The sequence below is a fragment of the Coenobita brevimanus genome, chromosome 6, assembly GCF_032717465.1.
Source record: "Coenobita brevimanus isolate Jiangsu-jjx chromosome 6, ASM3271746v2, whole genome shotgun sequence".
Taxonomy (NCBI): domain Eukaryota; kingdom Metazoa; phylum Arthropoda; class Malacostraca; order Decapoda; family Coenobitidae; genus Coenobita; species Coenobita brevimanus.
Window position 1 is genome coordinate 777,030 of NC_136959.1, and position 22,284 is coordinate 799,313.

Here is a 22,284-nt window from a genome sequence, read left to right on the forward strand (position 1 = left end):
AATGAAGCTTTTCGAGATGTAAAATGCGTGATGATGGCAGGAGTGCAGTTTTTCACGTAGCGGTGATAATGAAAGCCACTTTAACCAAGTGCAGGATACCAAGGAATCCATGTACTGTATATTGGTATTTGGTGAGATTCTGCCACCAAACAAAGTGAAAGAAGCTGCAAGTGGATGAGAATCTGGGCTAAGTTAGAGTAGTTAGACTATAACACTGGTGTCACACAACCGCCTAATGAGTTCTGGACGTCACGTCTTGTGGCATACATCTTGGCTGGGATGAGCCTTATTCACTCGTTTGCAGCCACAATTGACAGTTGTGTAGCATTGTAGGAGTTGTGTTGTTTCATGAAAGACATTTTTGTTTGTCCAAACCTTAGTGTCTTGCTAACTTAGCTATCTATCTATCTATCTATAGCCCGACGCCCTAATCCCGCAAAGGGTGGCCGCAGACAAAATGCCTCCAAGTCACTCTGTCACCCACCATTTGACTACCCTCCCCCCAACTCACCCCCCCCCTCCCTCATATACCTCTCAACTCCATCCCTCCACCTCATCCTCGGTCTCCCCCTCCCTCTCCCTCCCTCCACCTCACCTACATACACCCTCTTAGTCAGTCTCATTCTCCATTCTCTCCACATGTGGCTAACTTAGCCATTACCAGAAAATATACATGGCTGGTCAATTTGTGTTCTCAGACAACAACCATCAGTGCCGTATTGGGATTTCCTTGTGTCAGGTGATATATCTTACATTCTGCAAACTTATTCTGTCAGGTATTTTATGGATAAAATTTAATTTGCTCATATGCACTGATCCCTTGGCCATCGCACTTAATCGGTACCAAACATGCACATGATACGAAGTTACATGATAATGGAAATACAGAACCAATAAGATTTATCCAAATTGGTACCATTCATCCCAAGTGTAAGCCCAAATTTCTTTTTTATGGCAATTTTCATTCATTCATTCATTGCCAGACACCATGTATCCCAAACAGGGTGGCCAAGGGCTTAGAGTTAATTGTTTTACAGGGAGGAGCACTAATCCTCTACCAACCCCACTTGACACGTAGGGAGAACGTTATGCCAACAGCATCTGGTGTTCCCAGGCGGTCACCCATCCAAGTACTAACCAGACCCAACGTTGCTTAACTTCGCTGATCGGACGGGAAGCGGTGTACTCAACGTGGATTACACCCACTAAATACATTAGATGCTTGCTTTAACGAACTCCGATGTAGCGGAAGCCCTAGATGTTCTATTTTTTTTCCCCCGTTTAACGGAATATTTCCATTAGACGGAGCATAATTCCGTACACAATAATACATTTTGTGGGGTATTAACTCCTAGTACTACACACGGCATTGGGAGTTAGCATAGATTGCTAGATTAGGGTTGGCTTCAAGGATTTAATAATAATAATAATAATCTGGCCTTTTGTTTCTCAAAAGCACCAGGTCTTCCTTTTGGGAATTCACTAGCGCTCGACACACATACATTATTTTTGCAATTACAAGAATTGTGACATTTCTTGTATATAATACAAGCTACATCATATATACATGAAAGTGGCAATAATTAAACCCTATAATCATCTGTCATAGTACCTCTCTCCAGGTCATAGCATTTTGAAAAAAGAAAGGCTTTCAGCTGTCTCTTAAAGGATTCAACAGTAGAGAGTTGTCTTATGGACAATGGCAATCTGTTATATAATCTAGGGGCTCTATATGCAAAAGAACGATCAGAGAAAGATGACTGGTGAATGGGTCCTGGCTCATCAAGACGCAAGGAATCATCTTCACTGCGTAACATCACACCCGTGCGTGTCGATGGGAGTTTTAACAATTCAGCAAGATACTTCGGTTCACCAAACTTAAGAACCTTGAATGTAATAAGACACAGTTTAAATTCAATTCTAGCCTTTACTGGTAACCAATGCAACTCGATCAGAAACGGGGTGGTTGAGGTTCTTGGGGGGAGACCAAAGATAAGCCGTGCCGCCCTGTTCAACACAGACTGAACTTTTGTTAGTATATTATTTGGAAGACCAACCCACAGTGAATTACAATAATCAACACGAGACAAGACCATTGCATGGACCAATGTTAAGAGGCACCGTCTATTCAGGAATCTTCTCACAGAGTACAGATTTCTGATATGCAAGTTACACCCTCGTACAACCTGATTAATATATTCTTTGTAATTTAACTTAGAATTAAAATAAACACCCAGATTTCGAACGGAACTGACTGGATGCAGCTGTGACACGCCAATGTTCAAAGCCAGGGCATTGTCAGTGTCATCACCCCTTCTGTTTCCTCTGCTGATGATGATCTCAGTTTTACCATCATTCAGCTTAAATTTCCTCTTAGCCATCCAAATCTTAATATCAGACATCAGAGATTCAAACTTTGTCTTAGTATCATTGATATCTGACATCTTAACATGGAGCTGGGTGTCATCAGCATAAAAATGATAGGACACATCATGAGCATCAAGTACTGTATAGATGATAAACTACTTGTGTAGATAGTAAATAGAATTGGACCCAAAACTGATCCTTGAGGGACTCCAAATAGAAGAGGAGCAGAATCAGAGCTGGCGTAATCAACAACCACTCTCTGAGATCTGTTCGACATATACGACTTAAGGAGCAAAAGGGCACTATCACGAACGCCATAAAAATACAGATCATCCAACAATAGTTTATGATCTACTGTATCAAAAGCTGCAGACAGATCCAAAAGAACTAGGAGAGAGGACATCCCACTACAAGTGTTTGCCACCAAGTCACTCTGAATCCTTGTTAGTGCAGTTTCAGTTGAATGGTATTTTCTGTATGCTGATTGAACAACAGGAACAACTCTGTTGTGTTCCAGTAGTGGTAAGAGTTGATCGAGTATGGGCCGCTCAATAATCTTGAATAAAAAAGACAGGTTAGAGACAGGACGATAATTTGTCATGCTCTCGACATCAAGGCCAGGTTTCTTAATTAGGGGCCTAAGCAAAGCACGTGTCTCAGACTGCACAAAATTACTTTCTAAGAAGCATCTGTTTATTATGTTGCAGATAAAGTCTGCAGCATGCTCATACACATCAGGCAGTTGTGACATGTTACATGGATCGAGTGAGCAAAATGTTTTATTAAGTTCTCTGATGTAACATTTGACTTTGTTTACATCCAGCGGATGAAATGTTGAAAGCAAATGATCCCCGGTGCACCGTGGCTGGAGGTCAACTGAGTACACTTCACTAGGAGAACTGCTGTCTAAATCACTTCTTATGCGAGATATCTTACTTGTAAAAAATGAAGCAAAATCAGAAGCCAATTGGGCATCAGATAAAGAAGTTGGTTTAACAATTACATTCCTCCGACCAACCAAATTGTTCACAACTGCAGACAATTTTTTTTGATCACCACCACATGAATCAACTTTATTTTGATAATACCTAGCCTTTTGGGCTTTTACAGTGTGAACGACTGCTCTTCTCGCAAAAACATAACGCAAACGAGTTACTTCGGTCCGCTGCAAGCGCCACTCACGTTCTGCCCTTCTACGTTGTCTACGCAAAGAATTAATGGATGGACCATACCACGGAGAATTATCATGTACAGTGATTGTTTTTACTACCTCAGGACAATAATGGTCAAAAATTGACCTGAGCTCGTTGTTGTAAATATCAACCAATTCACCAGAAGAAAGACTTGAAGAATCGACAGAGTTTAAACGTTGATCAGTTTCAAAACACATCAACTGGCGGTCAACATTGTTGTAATTTCTGAACCTGATGACCTGTTTATATGAAGGGGATTTCGGGACATCAAAACTAAGAGTGATCAGAGCATGATCAGAGATGAGCGGGTCAAGTGAGTCAACCTCCACATCTGATATGCGCCTGCAACCAACAGGGGACAAGATCAAGTCAAGGACATGTCCTGAGACATGAGTTGGATTACTCACATGATTGAAAAAATTGTTCTGGGTGATCAACTCAAGGAATTCAGAAGAAAATGGTTTTGACTCTGGACTGTCAACCCAGTAATTGAAATCACCACAAACAAGAAGTCCTCCAGGCTTAAGAGAAAACCCTTCAAGAAACTGCCCAAACTCCTCCATAAAACCTCGATCTCTGCCTGGATGACCTGGTCGATAGACAATTGCAATTCTAATGGTATTCTGATGGAAATTTATTAATACTTCCTTAAATTCAAATGAAGATGGGGTCAGGTCTGAGTCAATGAGAGAAACGTTTGCAAGTGCTGCCGAGTAGATGAGTGCTACGCCTCCTCCTGGATAGTCAGCAGCAGGCCTGGGAATACTAATAATAGAATGTGTCTTTGGCAAAGCATTACGAATAATATCGATATCAGACTCATACAACCAGGTTTCAGTCAAGCACAATATGTCAAGCTCGTTCTGATTTAGGGTTTCATTAATATAGTCTATCTTATTACGGATGGAACGAATATTTAAAAGACCCATCCTTAACTGGTTCAAGAAGGACGTAGTCAGTTTTTTGAATGGTCAAAATCGGTGTTTTCAATAAATCTATTCCTATGAGAAATCATAATTGGACATTCTCTACTTGATGCAAAATGGGCAACCGCCTGTGACTTTGAATTAGCATCTTGATGTCTTAAAGAGGAGCAGTTGATGCATTTGGGAGAATTTCTGTTACTACAGTCCTTAGATTTATGGGCTCCAGCACAAAAGATGCATTTAGGTTCATCACTTTTCCTAGAACATCTCTCAAATGTATGACCAAAGCCTTGACAGTGATGACACTGTGTGACCCAGAATCTATCGAAAGCGCGGCATCTTGTAAGATCCACATAGATGTAATTGCCCTGTTCTACAATGGAGGATCTCACCTCTGGCGACATCTTCAAGACAGCAGTTTTGATGTCATTCCTTGTCCTTGTGAAGAGAAGGTTGAGGGTACAACCTCGATCAACAAGCATCTTGATTTTATTGTTTTTTCTCAGAATATTTGGGATGATGTCAGAGTCATCCAAGGAAGAGGAAAGGCCTGTTACGGTCATTTTAGGCAACATTTTCTTTGGCTCTGATATGCAAAAAGTGCCCTCAGAGCCAAATTGATCAGTCAGCACCCCAGTTGCATCACCCTTGGCCTCAGCTGACGGAAACATCATTACCAGCCCACCAGCCTTGGTCTTAAGGCAGCTATCAACCGGTACCGAGTTAAGTACGCCTCTGATGTCTTCTGGTCCCATCTGATTTGTCAGGGCACCAGTGCCACTCTCTGGTTTCGCAGTCAGTACATGCTGACTATGAATGGCTTTTTTCTGGCCATGAGCACTGATCTCAATCATGCCCCCAGGCAGATCCTTCCCTTCCCCCACGAGAGACCCGTGAACAGCATCCGCAAATGACTTGGCCTGATCTTGCGTGACTGCCATGGGTGATGAGACCTTGGTCTCTAGTGCCTCCAGTCTATTTGATACGTCTCTGATTGCTTGAAAGATCGGCCCAATAACTTTATCTTCAAACTCCTTCTTGGTACTACTTCCTCCACCAGCCAAGACCTCGTCTGCTGGTGCAACACACTGGCTACACAGCCAGCGAAAGCCCAGCTGGTGGCTCCTCTTCATGAATGGATAGTCGCCTGCATCCAAATTTTCACAAGCTATATGAATCCACTGGCTGCAGTAGGTGCACTTCAGTGCTTGTGCACTTTTTGCTACAGACCTACTGCAGCGAGGGCACTGGTGTTGTTTACTCATGATAAGGGAGAACAAAAAACAAAACAAGATGACAACAACAGCAAAACGTATATACAATACTACCCGGGAAAAACCCGGGTAGCGCCGCCCCCGTTTGTGTCACCCTAATTTAGGAGAAAAAAAGAAAACCGAAAGAAAAAAAGCACAAAAAACAGAAATGGAAAAAAACAAACAAAAAAACAGGGTGTCTGCGAGGTCACCACAAGCAGGTGGGGTACAACTTGACTACCCTTCTAGGAAAGGTAACCCAAACCGTGATGCTGCAAAAGTGCTGAGATGGTATTGAAACTTTTCCCACTTCGAGCTTTATAGCAGCAGCAAATACGTCACTTAGGCAAGACCTCATTGGTTACAATACTGCCACTGTGCGGAAGATAGCTCGAAATACCGGAAAATTTTCATTTATATTGAGCCTTGGTTATGAAACTCAGTTTAGCGGAAGATTTGAGATAACGGAATGGGGGTTTGCTGATTTAGTTAAGTTGAGCATCTGCTGTACTTACATACAGTAAAACCTCGATATAACAGACTTCAACAGACTGGAATTTGCTTTTATCGGACTCGAGCTACCGGACTAAATTCCTGTATGTCAGAAAAAGTTGGATAAAGCCAGAAGCAGTCCAGACTGCTTGACCACTTCAGCTATGTTCACCACAATAAGATAAATAAAAGACGGATGTTTATTGGTGTACATTACAGTACTATTATATATATTATACCATTTGATTAGTGAAGTTATAACACGGTACAGTACCTCAGTGGTAGTCAAAACAGTTTAAAAACCGTCATACGATCCGAACTAATGTCTGATATATCGGAAAAAGTCCGGGTTAGCAGGGGGAAGTCTGGATGTCGCTTTTATCGGAATTTCGCATTTTTCGGAATGGCATGGGCCCCAATTAGTCCATTATAGTGAGGTCTTACTGAATTGTTAATCAAAAAAAAAAAAGTACCAGAAACACATAGACATAGTTAGGTTAATAGAAAGTGATGAAAAGGGCACAATTAGGAAGAAATACGGACCATAGAGAGACCTGAGATGGGTTTGGGTGAAGGAGTTCTGAGGCTAGGGAGTGTCGAGTTAGTGGTCTCCACCATCTGGGATTGGCTCTTTGAGTAGGGTCTCATCTTTGAATCCCTCGAAGTCATCAGAATCCACGGACACTGCACCATCATTGGCAGCAGAAACCAGCTCAGGTGCTTGATACTGATGTTTTTGAGTCACAAAATGCTTGATAGCAGCAGGAATACAGATTATTTAGCAGTGATAATGATAACCACCATAACCAAGTGTGTGGCAGCCAAAGGATCACTGTATTGCCAGAGGCAGTAGAAGATTTGTTTAGTTCATGTGATGTAACACCATTTGTTTCTGCTTAGCAAAGGACAATACCATCCTGTCCTGTATGATTTTTTTTTTTTTTTTTTTTTTTTATTATGTGAGGAAGAAGGAACCAAAGGCAACTAGCCCGCAAAACTGTTCCCTCCAAGAGAAAAACAAAATACAAGAGAGCCAAATTCAAGATCCATTCATTTCGAGATGCCTGGACACACTGCGTTTGAAAGACTGGAGATCATAGGAAGCAGGAAATACAGACGGAGGGAGACAGTTCCAGAGTTGACCTGTTGCATAAATGAAGGACTGGGAGTAACGGTTAACTCTTGCATTAGAGAGTTGGATAGAAAAGGGGTGAGAGATTGCTGCTAGACGGGTGCTACGAGCCCGTCGTAGAGGTGGAGGAATGTATGCAGACAGTTCAGAGGAACAGTGACCATTGAAGTAGCGACAGAAAAGAAATAAAGATGCAACAGTGCGACTAAGAGACAGAGGTTGAAGGGAGTCAGTAAGAGGAGGAGAGTTAATGAGACGAAAAGCCTTTGACTCCACCCTACTGAGAAGAGCTGTATGTGGGGAGCCTCCCCACACATGAGACTTGTACTCCACGCAGGGGCGGATAAAACCTCTGTATAGAGTCAACAATTGTGCAGGAGTAAAGAAGGAATGGAGTCGGCTTAGCACACCCAATCTCTTGGAAGCAGATTTTACAAGAGATGTAATATGATCTTTCCAAGATAAGTCCCGAGTAAATGAAACCCCAAGCATGTTCAAGGATGATGCAGGATTAAGCTGAATATTATTAAACATTAGTGGGTATACCTGTGGAAGATTTTGTCGGGTTGATAGGTGCAAAAACGGAGTCTTTGATGCATTAAAAACAACCAGATTATTTTTACCCCAGTCAGAGATACGAGGCAAGTCAGACATTAGGTGTGCCATAGCCTCATCTCTTGTTTGTTGAAGTAACTGCTGAGAAGGGTGTGTGGGAATCGAATGGAAAGGTGAAGGGTGGAGTCTTCAGCGTATGAGTGGATAGGGTTCGATGTACAGCTTAGAAGGTCATTGATGAATAAAAGGAAGAGAGTTGGTAATAGGACAGAACCCTGAGGAACACCACTGTTAATAGATCTAGGAGAAGAACGATGGCCGTCTACAACAGCGGGTATAGAACGACCAGAAAGGAAGCTGTAGATGAAGGCACAGATAGAAGGATAGAAACTGTAAGAGGGCAGTTTGGAAATTAAAGATTTATGCCAGACTCGATCGAAAGCCTTTGAGATGTCAAGTGCAATGGCAAAGCTTTCGCCAAAGTCCTGAAAGGAGGATGACCAGGAGTCTGAAAGGTAGGTGAGAAGATCGCCTGTAGAGCATCCCTGACGGAACCCATACTGACAATCAGAAAGAAGGTTGTGATAGGAAATATGCTTTAAAATTTTTCTCTTAAGAATAGACTCAAAAACTTTTGAGATACAGGATGTTAAGGCAATTGGACGATAGTTAGAATAAAAAAAAAAAAAAAATTTGGTTTTACGCCAGGTATCCCCGAAGGGCTAAGGCGTTGCCTCTGGGTAGAGGACTTTGGACTGGAGTGTGTAGCATTTTATGACCGGATGCCCTTCCTGATGTCTACCAATGACCCTTGGGTGGATTCGATCCTCCGACCCTTCGGCCAGAGCGGAGCGCTCTAACCCACTGAGCCACAGCTTGGGAATGGTCATCCTTCTTTGGGACTGGCTGAATGAGAGCAAACTTTCAGCAAGAAGGAAAGGTACAAGTTGATAGACGAAGGCGAAAGAGTTTGCCTAGGCAGGGTGTAAGCACAGAAGCACAGTTCTTGAGTACAACAGGAGGGACCCCATCAGGCCCATATGCCTTGTTAGTACTGAGGCCAGTGATGGCAGAAAATACATCAGCTGAAGAAATTTTAATGTCATCCATGAGGAAGTCAGAGGGGGTAAGTGATGGAGGAACAACACCGGAATCGTCTAAGGTGGAATTGGAATCGTCTAAGGTGGAATTGGAGGAGAAAGTCTGAGCGAAGAGATCTGCTTTATTAGTAAAAGAAATAGCTACACAGCCATCAGAACAGAACATAGGAGGGAAGGATGATGAGGTAAAGTTGTTAGAAAGGGTTTTGGCAAGGTGCCAGAAGGAGCCAAAAGAATTCGAGTTGGAGGGTTGAGAGCATTTAGTACGGATGAAATTATTTTTAGCAGCGAAGAACAGACTTAGCACGATTCCGGGCAGAAACATAAGCAAGATGTGATTCAGGAATGGGTTGGTTCTGGTACCTTTTATAGGCCCTCTCCTTGTTGTGGACAGTATTATAACAAGCGTGATTAAATCAAGGCTTTCTTGCATTAGTCTAAGGATATGAGAAGGGAATGTATGCTTCCATGCCTGAGAGAATAACCTCCGTAATGCGCAATGCACACTCAGATGGCTCCCGGCCATGGAAGTAATAATCATTCCAGGGAAAATCAATGAAGTACTGCCTGAGGGCCTCCCAATCCACAGCTCCAAAGTGCCACAGCCGACATTTCTTTGGAGGGTCCACAGGCCGTACCGGAGCAATAGGACAGTTCAAGGTAATTAGATTGTGATCGGAGGAGCCCAGCGGAGAGGAAAGATTAACAGTGTATGCAGAAGGATTAGTTGTAAGAAAGAGGTGAAGAGTGTTGGAGCTCTCTCCAAGGTGGTCTGGGATTTGGGTGGGGTGCTGAACAAGCTGCTTTAGGTCATTAAGGATAGAAAAGATTTAAGCTTGTTCACCAGGTGGATCAGTGAAAGGAGAGGAGAGCCAAAGGTGGTGGTGAACATTGAAATCTCCTAAAATGGAGATTTCAGAGAAAGGAGAATGGATAGGAAGTGTTCCATCGTAGAAGTACTATAGTCGAAGAATTTTTCATGATCAGTAGAATTAGGAGATAAGTAAACAGTGCAGATATATTTTGTCAGAGAATGACAAGAAAGCTGAAGCCAGAGAGTAGAGAATTCAGAAAAATCAAGTTCAGGAACACGAGAGCAAGGTAAATCGTTGTGTACATATACACAACAGCCACCTTTGGCTTTGAAATGAGTATAGAGAAAGTAGGAGGAAACAGAAAAGGGTTTGATGTCAGTTGCCTCAGACAGCTGAGTCTCAGACAGGAAGAGAAGTTGAGGTTTAGAGGAGAAGAGGTGATGTTCGACAGAGAGAAACTTGGAAGAAAGACCACGAATGTTGCGGAAGTAAAGAAGTGAGTCATACGGTGGTTCCAGGCATCTCTCTGGGTTTTCACCGGGAGAGGGGCAGATGGTGGGGGAATTTATGGTCCCCCCCCCCCCGGGACTCCGAGGTCAGATTTAATTGTGCCGTTTTTCTTTTTCAATTTTGAAAAGGAAGTGTAGTGTGTACTGTGCATGTAGTTTGGTGTTGACAGTTAGAGAAACTTTTATTGGAGAGCATGCTGGCCTACTCTGTGTTACTGAGACACTGAAAAAGTTCAGCAAAGGGGGATGGTCATGAACTAGTCCTGAGGACTGATGAAACGAGAGCGCCAGCTCTCCCTGACATCAGCTTTCCATCCACCTTGGGAGTACTGCCCTGCTTGACTGGTGCTACAGTCTACTCCTCTAATATGATGGGTTTTAATCCGATTTTTTCTGTAAACCGATTTTGATATTTTAAATTTTGTTTCGGTTGATTTATAAACAGGGTTGGCATTGATTAAATCAGATTGATTTAATCATGTGATTAAATCATTGATGTTTTTTGGTTTAAAAAAAAAAAATGATCTTTTGTTTGTATTTATATTTTTTATTTTTTATCTAAAAGATAACAAATAATCTGAAGGTTTGTAAAAGTTGTGTATAACTTTGCGTTGGCATTTGTTTATTCTGATACTTAAGCATTAAGTTAGCAGATTTTGAAGAATTGGTGCCATTAGAAATTGATACATTGTATGAAAAAAAAATTACATTAATAACTAAGTATTGAAATTATTTGTACGTCTGAAATAATGAGCCATAAATAAAAAACCAAAGCCATAAGACTAGGTAGGGTATGCTTGGTCACTTTAAGCCATGTCATAATAATATCACCTTAAGATTTTTCTGTGTGGTAATATAATCAGCTTTGGAATATGCTGTCTTGATACCACTGACAACTCAGCCTTAACCAGTAGTGTACAGACAGGACTTGAACAGGTATGTATCTGGATTCTGGTCAGTGGCTTTCAGCCTGAACCATCAGTGGATAGACAGGACATGAAGTTAACAGTATTCTGTATACTGCTGTTAAAATATTAGCTATATAATAAACAAATATAAAAAATTGAATAAATAAAAAAAATAGATTTAATTCTTTGAGTTAAAAATAATCCGGAAAAATCACCAACCCAGTTTATAAACTGTTTTTAGACTTTTTAGACTTAGATTAATGTGTTTTAGTCTAGGTGGGGTGAACATTGTCATTTTGGGGTACAGTTTACTGTTTGATTTTACCCCCCCTGGGGGTAGGGGGGTTTCAAGAATACTCCCCCAGTATCCCTGCTTGTCGTACGAGGCGACTAAAAGGGTTGGTGGTGGGTTAGTGCCCCACCCCGTAAAAAGAACTAACTAAAAAAGCAAATAAAGCGCCTCGGACCCGGACGGACCATACGTTGACGACTAAGGAATGGACAAAGGACATTCTGAGAGTAGGAACGTGGAATGTGAGAGGAATGAATGATGAAGTGAAAGAGAGAGAGATTGTCCAGGTGCTTGAGGATGCAAAAGTGGATATATGTGGATTGACTGAAACTAAATGGAAAGGTGAAAGGATGAGAGAATGGGAATACGGTGTAGGTATATGTGCGGGAGTCAGTGAGAATGAGAGGGCAAGAGAGGGAGTATGTCTGATGATAAGCAAGAAGTGGAAGGAGAATATAAGAGAGTATGGAACGGTGGGTGCAAGGATTGTATGGGTGAGGATGAAAGTAGGTATACAAGCATGGGCGATTGTATGTGTGTATGCTCCAACAGAGGATCGAGTGGCAAGAGTGAAAGATGAGATTTGGGCGAGAGTAGAAGCATGTATGGACAAGTTTGAGAGGAGCGAGAGAGTGCTGTTGATTGGAGACATGAATGGTAAAGTTGGGAATGTACGAGTGGATGGAGTGGTTGGTCAGTGGGGTGTGCCAGCTGAAGTAGATGGGAATGGTAGTGCTTTGGTGGACATCTGTGCTGGTAAGGGGTTGGCAATAGCCAACACCTACTTTCGTCATAAGATGATCCACCGGTATACATGGAGAGTAATGAGGAGGATGGATGGTGAACTTGTTGAACGAAAGGCAATGATAGACTACGTGTGTGTGGATGAGCGAATGAGAAGACAAGTGTTGGATGCAAGGGTGTGGAGAGGGTGGGGGAATGGAGTCTCGGACCATCACTTAGTGATGGCCAAGGCAGAGCTGCAAAGAAAGTGGTTGAGGAGGCGAAGGGGAAGACAGGAGGAAGCAGCTCCTGTGAGAAGAGTGGAGAAATTGCAAGATAGTGAGAAGAGGACAGAGTATAAGAGCATAGTGGAAGAAAGATTGGGAAGGTATGAGCTAGAGCAGATGGAAGGGGTGGAAGACGTATGTAAGATATTCACGGAAGAGATAAGCGCAGCGTGTGAGGCGGTTTGTGGAGTGAGGAGGAGATGCAAGGGACAGCATGGTGGAATGATGAGGTGAAACGAGCTGTGGAACAAAAGAAGAAGGCATATGGTGAATAGTTGGCGAGTAGAGGTAGGGGAGAAGATGAGAGAGAGAAGAGAGAGGTATATGTGAGCAGGAGAAGGGAGGTTAAGAGACTGGTGAAGGAGAGTAAGAAGAAAGTGGATGAAGAGTTTGGGAGGAATCTGAGTGTGAAATGGAGGGAGAGTAAGAAATTGTTTTGGAAGGAGGTAAAGAAAGTAAGGCAGTGTGAAAGGGGGAAATAGTAGGGGAGTGAAAGATAGGAATAATAGATTGTTGGTGGAGAAGAGAGAGAAATTGAGGAGATGGAAGGAGCACTTTGAGGATTTGTTGAATGTAGAGAGTGAGAGCAGTGTGAGTATAAGTGGTTGGGGAATGGCTGGGAGAAGAAGAGATGAGAGGAGGGAGGAAGAGATCAGTAGGTCGGAAGTAGTAGAAGCGATGAAGAAGATTAAGCTGGGAAAGGCCCCAGGAATTGATGGAGTGTGTGGTGAAATGCTTAGGTATGGGGGTGAGATTGTTGTGGAGTGGATATGGAAGTTGTGTAGATTGGCTTGAGAAGAGGGAAGGGTTCCAGAGGACTGGAAATCAGGTATAATTGTTCCTCTGTACAAAGGAAAAGGGGAGAGAGAAGTATGTGGTAACCATAGGGGTATTTGCCTTCTTAGTGTGACTGGTAAAATATACGGTAGAATACTCATTGATAGGGTTAGGCATATGACAGAGGAGCTAGTTGGAGAAGAACAAGGGGGATTTAGGAAGGGAAAAGGGTGTGTAGATCAGATATTTGTTCTAAGATGTTTAGTGGAGAAGTATCTAGAGAAGGGAAGGAAAGTGTACGCTGCCTTCATGGACTTGGAGAAATCTTATGACAGAATAGATAGGAAAGGTATGTGGAAGGTATTAAGAATATATGGAGTGGAGGGGAAATTGTTGAGTGCTGTGAAGAGTATGTATGAGGGAGCTAGGGCTATGGTGCTAGTGGATGGTGAGCTGAGTGAGTTCTTTGATCTCAATGTGGGACTGAAACAGGGGTGTGTAATGTCTCCATGGCTGTTTAATATATATATGGATGGGGTTGTAAAGGAGGTACAAGGTAGGGCAGTGGATGTGGGGGTGGCCCTAATGAATGAGGGTGAGATTTGGAAGCTTCCGGTGTTGCTGTTTGCTGATGATACAGTATTGTTGAGTGAAGACGAATGGGAGTTGCAAGGTTTGGTGAATGAATTTGGGACTGTGTGTAGGAGGAGGAAGCTGAAAGTTAATGTAAACAAAAGTAAAGTTATGGTGTTTGAGAGGAATGAAGTCACAGAGTGTGCAGTGAGGTTGGATGGTGAGGATATGGAGAATGTGAGTGCATTCAAGTACTTGGGTAGCGTGATGAGTAAGGATGGAACTTTGGGGGATGAAGTACGTGAAAGGGTACAGCAGGGAAGGAAGGTTGTTGGCACACTGAAAGCAGTGATGAGATATTGGGAGGTGAGTATGGAAGGTAAGAAGTCACTGCATGATGTTATTGTGATCCCTACCCTGACGTATGGAAGCGAGGCGTGGACCTTGCAAGAGGGGAACAAGTCAAGAGTGAGACCAGGGGAAATGAGTTACTTGAGAGGAGCATGTGGAGTGATGTGGAGGGACAGGTTGACGAATGAAGAAGTGAAGGAACGTTGTGGGGTAGATGTGGATGTGGTTGAAAAGATTAGGAGAAATACACTGAGGTGGTTTGGACATGTGGAGAGGATGGAGAATGAAAGACTGACTAAGAGGGTGTATGTAGGTGAGGTGGAGGGAGGGAGAGGGAGGGGTAGACCGAGGATGAGGTGGAGGGATGGAGTTGAGAGGTATATGAGGGAGGGGGGTGAGTTGGGGGAGGGGAGTCAAATGGTGGGTGACAGAGTGACTTGGAGGCGTTTTGTCTGCGGCCACCCTTTGCGGGATTAGGGCGTCGGGCTATAGATAGATAGATAGATAGATAGAGTTATAAACTGCTTTTAAGTTTAGTTTAGCTTGTTCTAAAGCTATTTGGGAGTTTAGGTGAGCTAGAAACTTGTTTTGGGTGGGTTTTGGACTTGGTTGGGGGGGGGGATATCCCGAGGCTCCCAAACACATCCTTAGTACTTTCCATGTTATTATGTCCCCGGTTAACAATACCCCGGCTCATTGGTGGGTTTTCCCGAATGCATCCCATCTTTATAATGGGGACGGCCTGTTCACAACTCATGACTGACAGAACCCTAGAATACTGTAATGGTATTTGATTACATGGTTATCCAACAGAATGCAGTGCCCACCAGTAACGCCCATTGAATAATACCTCAATGAGTATATGACCCCTGTACAGCAGTATGCAACTGTCCACCACAGCTTGTGAGTGAATGATAATGATATCCCAGCTGTGATGTATGTTTCATGGGGTGACATCAGGAGTTAGCCATTTCTTAGCCATTGAACATGAATATTGTATCAAGGAAAGTGAGGCGGCTAGGCGAGTCTGCGGGAGAGACTTATACAGGCAGGGAAACATTATCATTTTATTAGGGTATTTTAACATTTAATGATGATTATAAGATTTTGGCAGCTGGAGGGTAACCATTGTATTGGTGGTGATGTTGTGGGATAAACTTAAAAGGATGACCTTGGCCATAAGGTTGGGTCGAAATATGTTCACTGTATATATACAGTAATACTTTGAAGTGGTACCATAGCCAGGGGTGTCTGTAGTTTTCACCATTTCACTGGGTGGTGTGTGGGTTATGGTATTGCCAGTGGATGTGACCCATATGGGTGTCAATGTGAGGGATGGTTTAGGGGTATTGCTTATATAATGCCACTCACGTCTAGGGAAGCAGTTATTCTTGCTTTAAATGTTTGGACTGAGTGGCCTTGCCCTGGGTCTGTGTGCTTTGGATGGGAAAGAAAAAGGATTGGATGATAGATGGCTCATGTAGCAGCACACACACTACTGTTCTGTACAACTCACTAATGCAAGAGGTACTGCCGACAGGGATGTGATGTGTTGTTGTTGAGGTGTTGCCTTTACAACGGCACCTCTAAATGGTTTCCTTCTTTCTCTTTTCTCTTCCTTCTGTGTCTTTGTGTGGTCACACCTCCTCTTCTGTTACTGCGTGCAAACTATAATCAGTCGCCCAAATTTCTGAGCTTCTTCACTTTCCATTCTCTTTTTTTCCTCCTTTTGAATATAATTAATTTCTTTTTTTCTATATCACTTTTATGAAATATGAGGTTCCCAGTTATACTATTTCTTTCCTATATATATGGCTGTTGTAATTCTATCAGTTGTGTTCTTTCTTCCATATATCCTGTGCAGTCTAATAAAAAATGTACCAAGTCTTCTGTCTCTGCATTGCACATTGGACAATTTGTCGCAGTTCCCTTAAATATATTTCTGTTTGCTAAATTTAGTGTATTAGATCTGCATTTAAACAGGATTTTGGAGGCTGGTGTATTATCATGTATTTCATCTACACCTATTTCTCTCTTCCATTTTTTATATACTGTTAAGCTTGATTTGTTTTCCATGTCGTTTTTCCATCTTTTTGTGTCATCATATATTTTCATGATTAGCTCATCTTTTGTTACATTTTTTAACACTTCTGTATATAGGCCTAGATCTTTTAGTGCATTATCACATTCCCTCATCCGCTTGCTCTTTCCCTCAGTTCTTCTATAATTTCAATTAATAGTGCATTATTTCTTCCTTTTAAAATTTCTTGAAGATATTGAAGCTTTGCCCTCTTTATTTTTGTTTCCATTAGTAAGGCTTCTACTTCGCCCCTCAGGCAGCCTACTGCAGTGCTTATGTTACCTCCCAGCATTGTTCTATACACCCCATTTTCTATTTTCTGTAGTTTATCTATTTCTTCCTAGTTAAAATCAATTACACTCAATCCTCGTAAACCGCGGCAGTTTGGGTGTGGACCACTGCCGCGGTTTACAAAATCCGCAGTTTATAAATAGTCACTCTTATGTGAACAATTAATTAGGGTCTGGACTTTGGCCAACCACCCCCCAAAGCACCCTACCTACACCTATCTAGGCACCATCAAACACAAACATACAAATTTAGGAATATTCAGTGCATGCATTTAATAGAAATAAGCAATGTTAAGGGATCTCACCTTAATCCTATGAAGATATTGCTTAAGTGAATGAAGTAGGGTGGTGTTGGGAAGAACTTAGAACCTCTCAGCATGAGGTGGGGGTGCTCCCTCATGCTGTTCTCCCTTCTCCAGCTCCTCAGCCTCCCTCAGGAAGCCCTCAAAGTCTGCCTCAGAGGTGACTGATGCTACGTCATCCATGTCCTCAGTGTGTGAAGGGCCAGGCTGTGGTTCAGGCTCAGCTTCTGCCCTTACCCGGGCAAAATAGTGGGTGATGAGTTCCTGATGTTTCTCATTAACTCTACGATTATGCAAGTCCTTGTAAAAATGCACAGCTTTTTCTAGGTAACCAATACTCTCACTACACTTTCCCTCATCACGTTCAATGGATTTTACAATTTCCTTGGCCAAGTCTACGTAAACAAGCAAATCACTGAGCTCCTTCGCCAGGCTTGCAAACTTCTCTCCCTTCTCAACACGACATATGAGCTCCAAACGTTGACTGTACAACAACGGCAGCTGCTTCTTGATGCCATAGTGCTTAGAGCACTTCTTCGGGGGTTCGGGAGGGTCCATGGAAGGTAGGAGGTGGGGGGAAAGTGCACAAAAAAAGGCAGGTAGCTCTCGTACCGCACGGCGATGCTCTGTACCATGTGGGTTGGTGGGCAGAACAACAACAACATGGCGGCATTAGTATGCACACTTGCCACCCGGGACGGGTGGTGATTGGTTGTTGGGTCACGGTTATCAAATTGAATGCCATGGTTTACGATTCTCCTTGGAAAAGGCCCACTTCGGTGCCTAGATCCGCGATTTTCGTGACTTAACAGCGGTTTAAGGGTGCCGGCAGTCTGACAGCCACTTTGCCGCGTTTACAAATCCGTGGTTTATAAACACACAGTTTACGAGGATTGAGTGTACTTCTGCAGCACATAGAACCCCAGAGAGTGCTAGGCTCTTCCAGTAAGTTTTACCAATTAAAATTTTATTGCAGCTCGTAGCCATAACAGAGTAGGTTAAGTTTGCTAATCTTTGCGCTTTCATAATGTTTTCTTTGTGTCCCTTGAAGCAGTCCCTAGAATCCACTGTTGTTACTCCCAAATACTTAATTGAATTTATCACTTCTATACCCTCTGTTTCTGTTGGTTTCTCCTTCATAGTGAATATAATGAATCTACTTTTTACTTTATTTATTTCTAGTCCACTGGTTTTACTGATATTATATTAGCCTTCTAATGTTAGGTTTGGCCTCAGTTACTGACTGTGAGAATTGTAGACCATCATCTGCTGAAAACAAGGTGTTGATTTCAACGCTGTTATCTCTATAGCCAAGGCCTGCACTTTCAAGGTGGATTAATATCATGAAGGTTATTAGCTTGAAAAGTGTTGTTGATTCTGTTCATCTTCGCATGATTCCACTAGTGATTTCTGTCTCATTTTTTATGTTTTTGCTTAAATTTATCATTGTTTTATCTCCTTGGTATATATTGCTGATGCTATCTATTATATTCTCATGGACCATCACTTCCGTTAGTGCCACTATAATTTTCTCCCTTTTAATGGAATTGTGTGCTTTTGAGAAATCCACTGCTGTAATGAGTAAAGGTGTTTTATTTACCCAGCTGGTGTCTATACAATATTTTAAGATTAGCAGATTGTCCTCTACCCTTCTACCTGTTGTGAAGCCTGCCTGCATTTCACAATCTAGTCTATTGATTTTGAACTGCTGTTCCACTTTCTCCTTTATTAAATTCATGAAAATTTTATATGATATGTTTGTAAGGGCTGTCGATCTTAGATCTTTTGCAGTGGGTTTAGGCGCCTTTGGTATCATAACTTTTTTAGAATTTTTCCAGTTGTCTGGTAACTCTCCCTCTTCAATTATTTTATTTAAACATTCTCTTATTCATACAATCCTGACTTCTTAATAGCACTTTATAGCATTCCGGTTTAATTTCATCTGGGCCAGCTGCCTTCCTGTTCTTTAAGTTCTGCAAACATCTCTTTACCTCCTCTAGTCTAATAACTGGCTTATCCATTGGCTGTACCCCTGTTACCGTCTCCACTGCCATATCCATGTGTTCTCTTACTGTGTCTGGAAAGGAAGGCATCCCTCCTAACTCTGTATCATCAACTTTTATTTCTTTGTTCTTAAAATTTTCCCTCTCCTCCGCATTCCATACTTTTGTTATATTGTTATTGTGCTTTTGATATACACTTTTCCAAAATTGTTCCAGCTGTCGGCCTGCCAGATTATTATTTAGTCTGTCTCCCTATGCACTTTACAACTCTGTTTCTCTCTCTCTCTCTCCTTAACTCTTTGTCTTTTAACTTGATTATGTGGTCCCATAATTTTTTGCTATTATTTTTGCTTTCTAATTTGTTACTTTCCTTTCATGATCACATTGCCTCTTTGATTAATTCCTGGACCCTTTTCTTTTTGTTCAGTGTACCTAGTGTGTTACCTTTCTCTATCCTCAGTTTCTTTAGCATACCTCTTTTCCCTATTTAATGCCTTCCCTTTCTTGATTTCTTCTCTTGTTGTCTTATATATCCAGGGTGGTTCCTTTTCTTTTTTCTCATTTATCTTTCTCGTATATGTTCTTGTTAGAGTACTCTCAGCCTTCTCTTTCATAATTTTCTCCATTTTCACCATATTTTCTATCTCTCCTTCTGAGCAGCTTCTCCCCAACTCCTCCACATACCTGCTCATAGCTTCCTCATCTGTTCTATAGTATTTTGTATTTTCCCACATGTTTTTTTTTTTTAATGATTTTTCACACTCACAGCTGAAGTCTATTTCCAACATGTTATGATGTGATAGGCCAAATTGTCTTTACCCGTCATCAGTTACCATATGATTAAATTTATCGTACATAGTGGTGTTTACTAAGACCAAGGCAATAGCACTTTTCTGCTGTCCTCTCTTCCCTGTTGTTTCTCCTTCACAACGTTGATCCCCATTTAACAGTACATATTAGGTTATACTCCTCCATCCATCTTATCACTTCCTTCCCAGTGCTATCCACCTTCTGCTTTCCTAGGAATCCTAAGTGACCATTGAAATCCCCTAGGAGTATTAAGGGTTCCTGTATCTCTTATTTTATTTTCGATTTCTTCTTTTATTGCTTTGCCTCGTTGTTTGTCAGCCTCACTGTCCCCTACTGGCAGGTACACAAGTATTAGTTTGAATCCTTGGTTGTTGACTTGGCAATTACAATAGAATATGTCCTTGTTTAATGTTTTTATCTGTTCCACGTTTATATCTTGATTTCCTTTGTACATTGCCATCAGACCACCACCTTTTTTATCCTCTTTTTTTATCCTCCTTTCCTCTCCTACTCTGTATACTTACCATATGGTTACTTATCCTTACTTTATTATATTTCCGTTGAGTTTCCATCAGACATAGTAACTGCTTACCTTTTACAAATTTGTATAATTCTGTGATCTTTACATTTGTTAGGCCCTGTATGTTTAGTAATTTTATATTGAAGTAGGATTGTTTCTTATATTCTCACTGATTTCTGACATTTCTATTTTTGTTATTTTTTACCAACTCCCCATTTTTTATATACAACCACCCTCTTTCTCCTTGGTTTTGTTTTTCTTTCAGCCTATCCCAGAGCTCTTAGTTTTTCTCTCTTTCAGCCCTGGTCATGTTTAAAGTGATTGAGATTTTTTTTTGCAGTGGGGTTTCTGGTGTTTTTCAGATTCCTTGCGGGTGATTTGGACCATAAAGTGGTCTGGGTTGATTCGGTCCACCTTCCTATTTCAGACACTGGTATCTAGATATGTAACATATATTCAGTTTTGAACACCCAGTGTAGTAGAGCAACTATTTTCACATTTACAGGGTGATTATGAATGCGAAATTCGATGTGTTACAGAACTGAGGAACCAGAAGGGAAATATGACGAAAATGGCACAAGACAAACTGTCGGCGAACTTTTGTTTACAAAATCAGCACTTTTGACCAACTTTGTTCCTAGGCAAAAGTGAATGGATCAGTCTCTGTGAAAATTATGTCATATAATAGTTGGTTGTTTCTATCTATCTATCTGTCTGTCTATTGCCAGATGCCTTAATCCCTTGCAGGGTGGCCACAAACAAATCGCCTCCACGTCGCCCTGTCCCCCACCATTTCACTGCCCTGCTCCCAACTCACACCCCCCTCTCTCATATACCTCTCCACTCCATCCCTCCACCTTATCCTCGGCCTCCCCCTCCCTCTCCACCCCGCTCCACCTCACTCACATACACTCTCCTCGTCAGTTTCTCACCCTCCATCCTGTCCGCATGGCCAAACCACCTCAGTGTGTTCCTCCTAACGCTTCCTATCACATCCACATCCACACCACAATGCTCCTTTATATCCTCATTTGTCAGCCTGTCTCTCCATGTGACTCCACAGGCTCCTCTTAAATAACTCATTTCCACTGCCCTCACTCTTGACTTGTGTCCTTCCAACAACGTCCAAGCTTCACTTCCATACATTAGAGTTGGTATCACAATACTGTCATATAGTAACTTTTTCACTTCCATGCTCACTTCCTTGTTCCTTATCACTGCTTTCAAGGAACCAGCAACCTTTCTTCCTTGTTGTACCCTTTCAAGTACTTCACCCTCGAAACTTCCATCCTTATTCATCACACTCCCCAAGTACTTAAACGTACTCACATTTTCCATTTCCTCACCATCCAGCCTCACTGTACATTAACTGACTTTGCCTATCCCAAAGACCACCACTTTACTCTTCCCTACATTCACCTTTAGATTCCATTTCTCACACACTCTCCCAAACTCATCCACCAAGCCTTGGAGCTCCCCTTCGTCTTCACTTATCAACGCAGTATCATCTGCAAACAACAGTACAGGGAGTTTCCAAACACTACCCTCTCTCACCAGGGCCACTCCAACATCCTCTGTCCTACCTTGTATCTCTTTTATTACCCCATCTATATACAGATTGAACAACCATGGAGACATGACACATCCCTGTTTCAACCCTACCTACTTTCACATAAAACAGTCAGAAAAGCTCTAGGTCTTCCTGTTTTTTAATAAGAAATTTTTCAGTTTTGGACCATAATCACCCCAGTGAAAATTAATCACTGGGGTGATTGTGGTCCAGCTCTACTATCAAACTAGTGAGTCAGATTTTGAAGACATCCTTTCTGCTGCAGTTAGGAGGCCTCCAGTAAGATCCACTGTGGCTGCTTCTGGAAAGGAGGTTTCTATCTATCTATCTATTGCCAGACGCCTCAATCCCGTTTGGGGTGGCCACATACAAATTGCCTAATCGCCTCCAAGTCGCCCTGTCTCCCGCCATTTCACTGCCCTGCTCCCAACTCACACCCCCCTCTCTCATATACCT

At 42.1% G+C, this 22,284-nt stretch overlaps 1 pseudogene; it reads right to left on the reverse strand.

Annotated features, from left to right (window-relative positions):
* Nucleotides 1-1,089: 1,089 nt before the first annotated feature.
* LOC145402923 (5S ribosomal RNA) lies at nucleotides 1,090-1,210 on the reverse strand (annotated as a pseudogene).
* Between the last annotated feature and the right edge of the window lie 21,074 nt (nucleotides 1,211-22,284).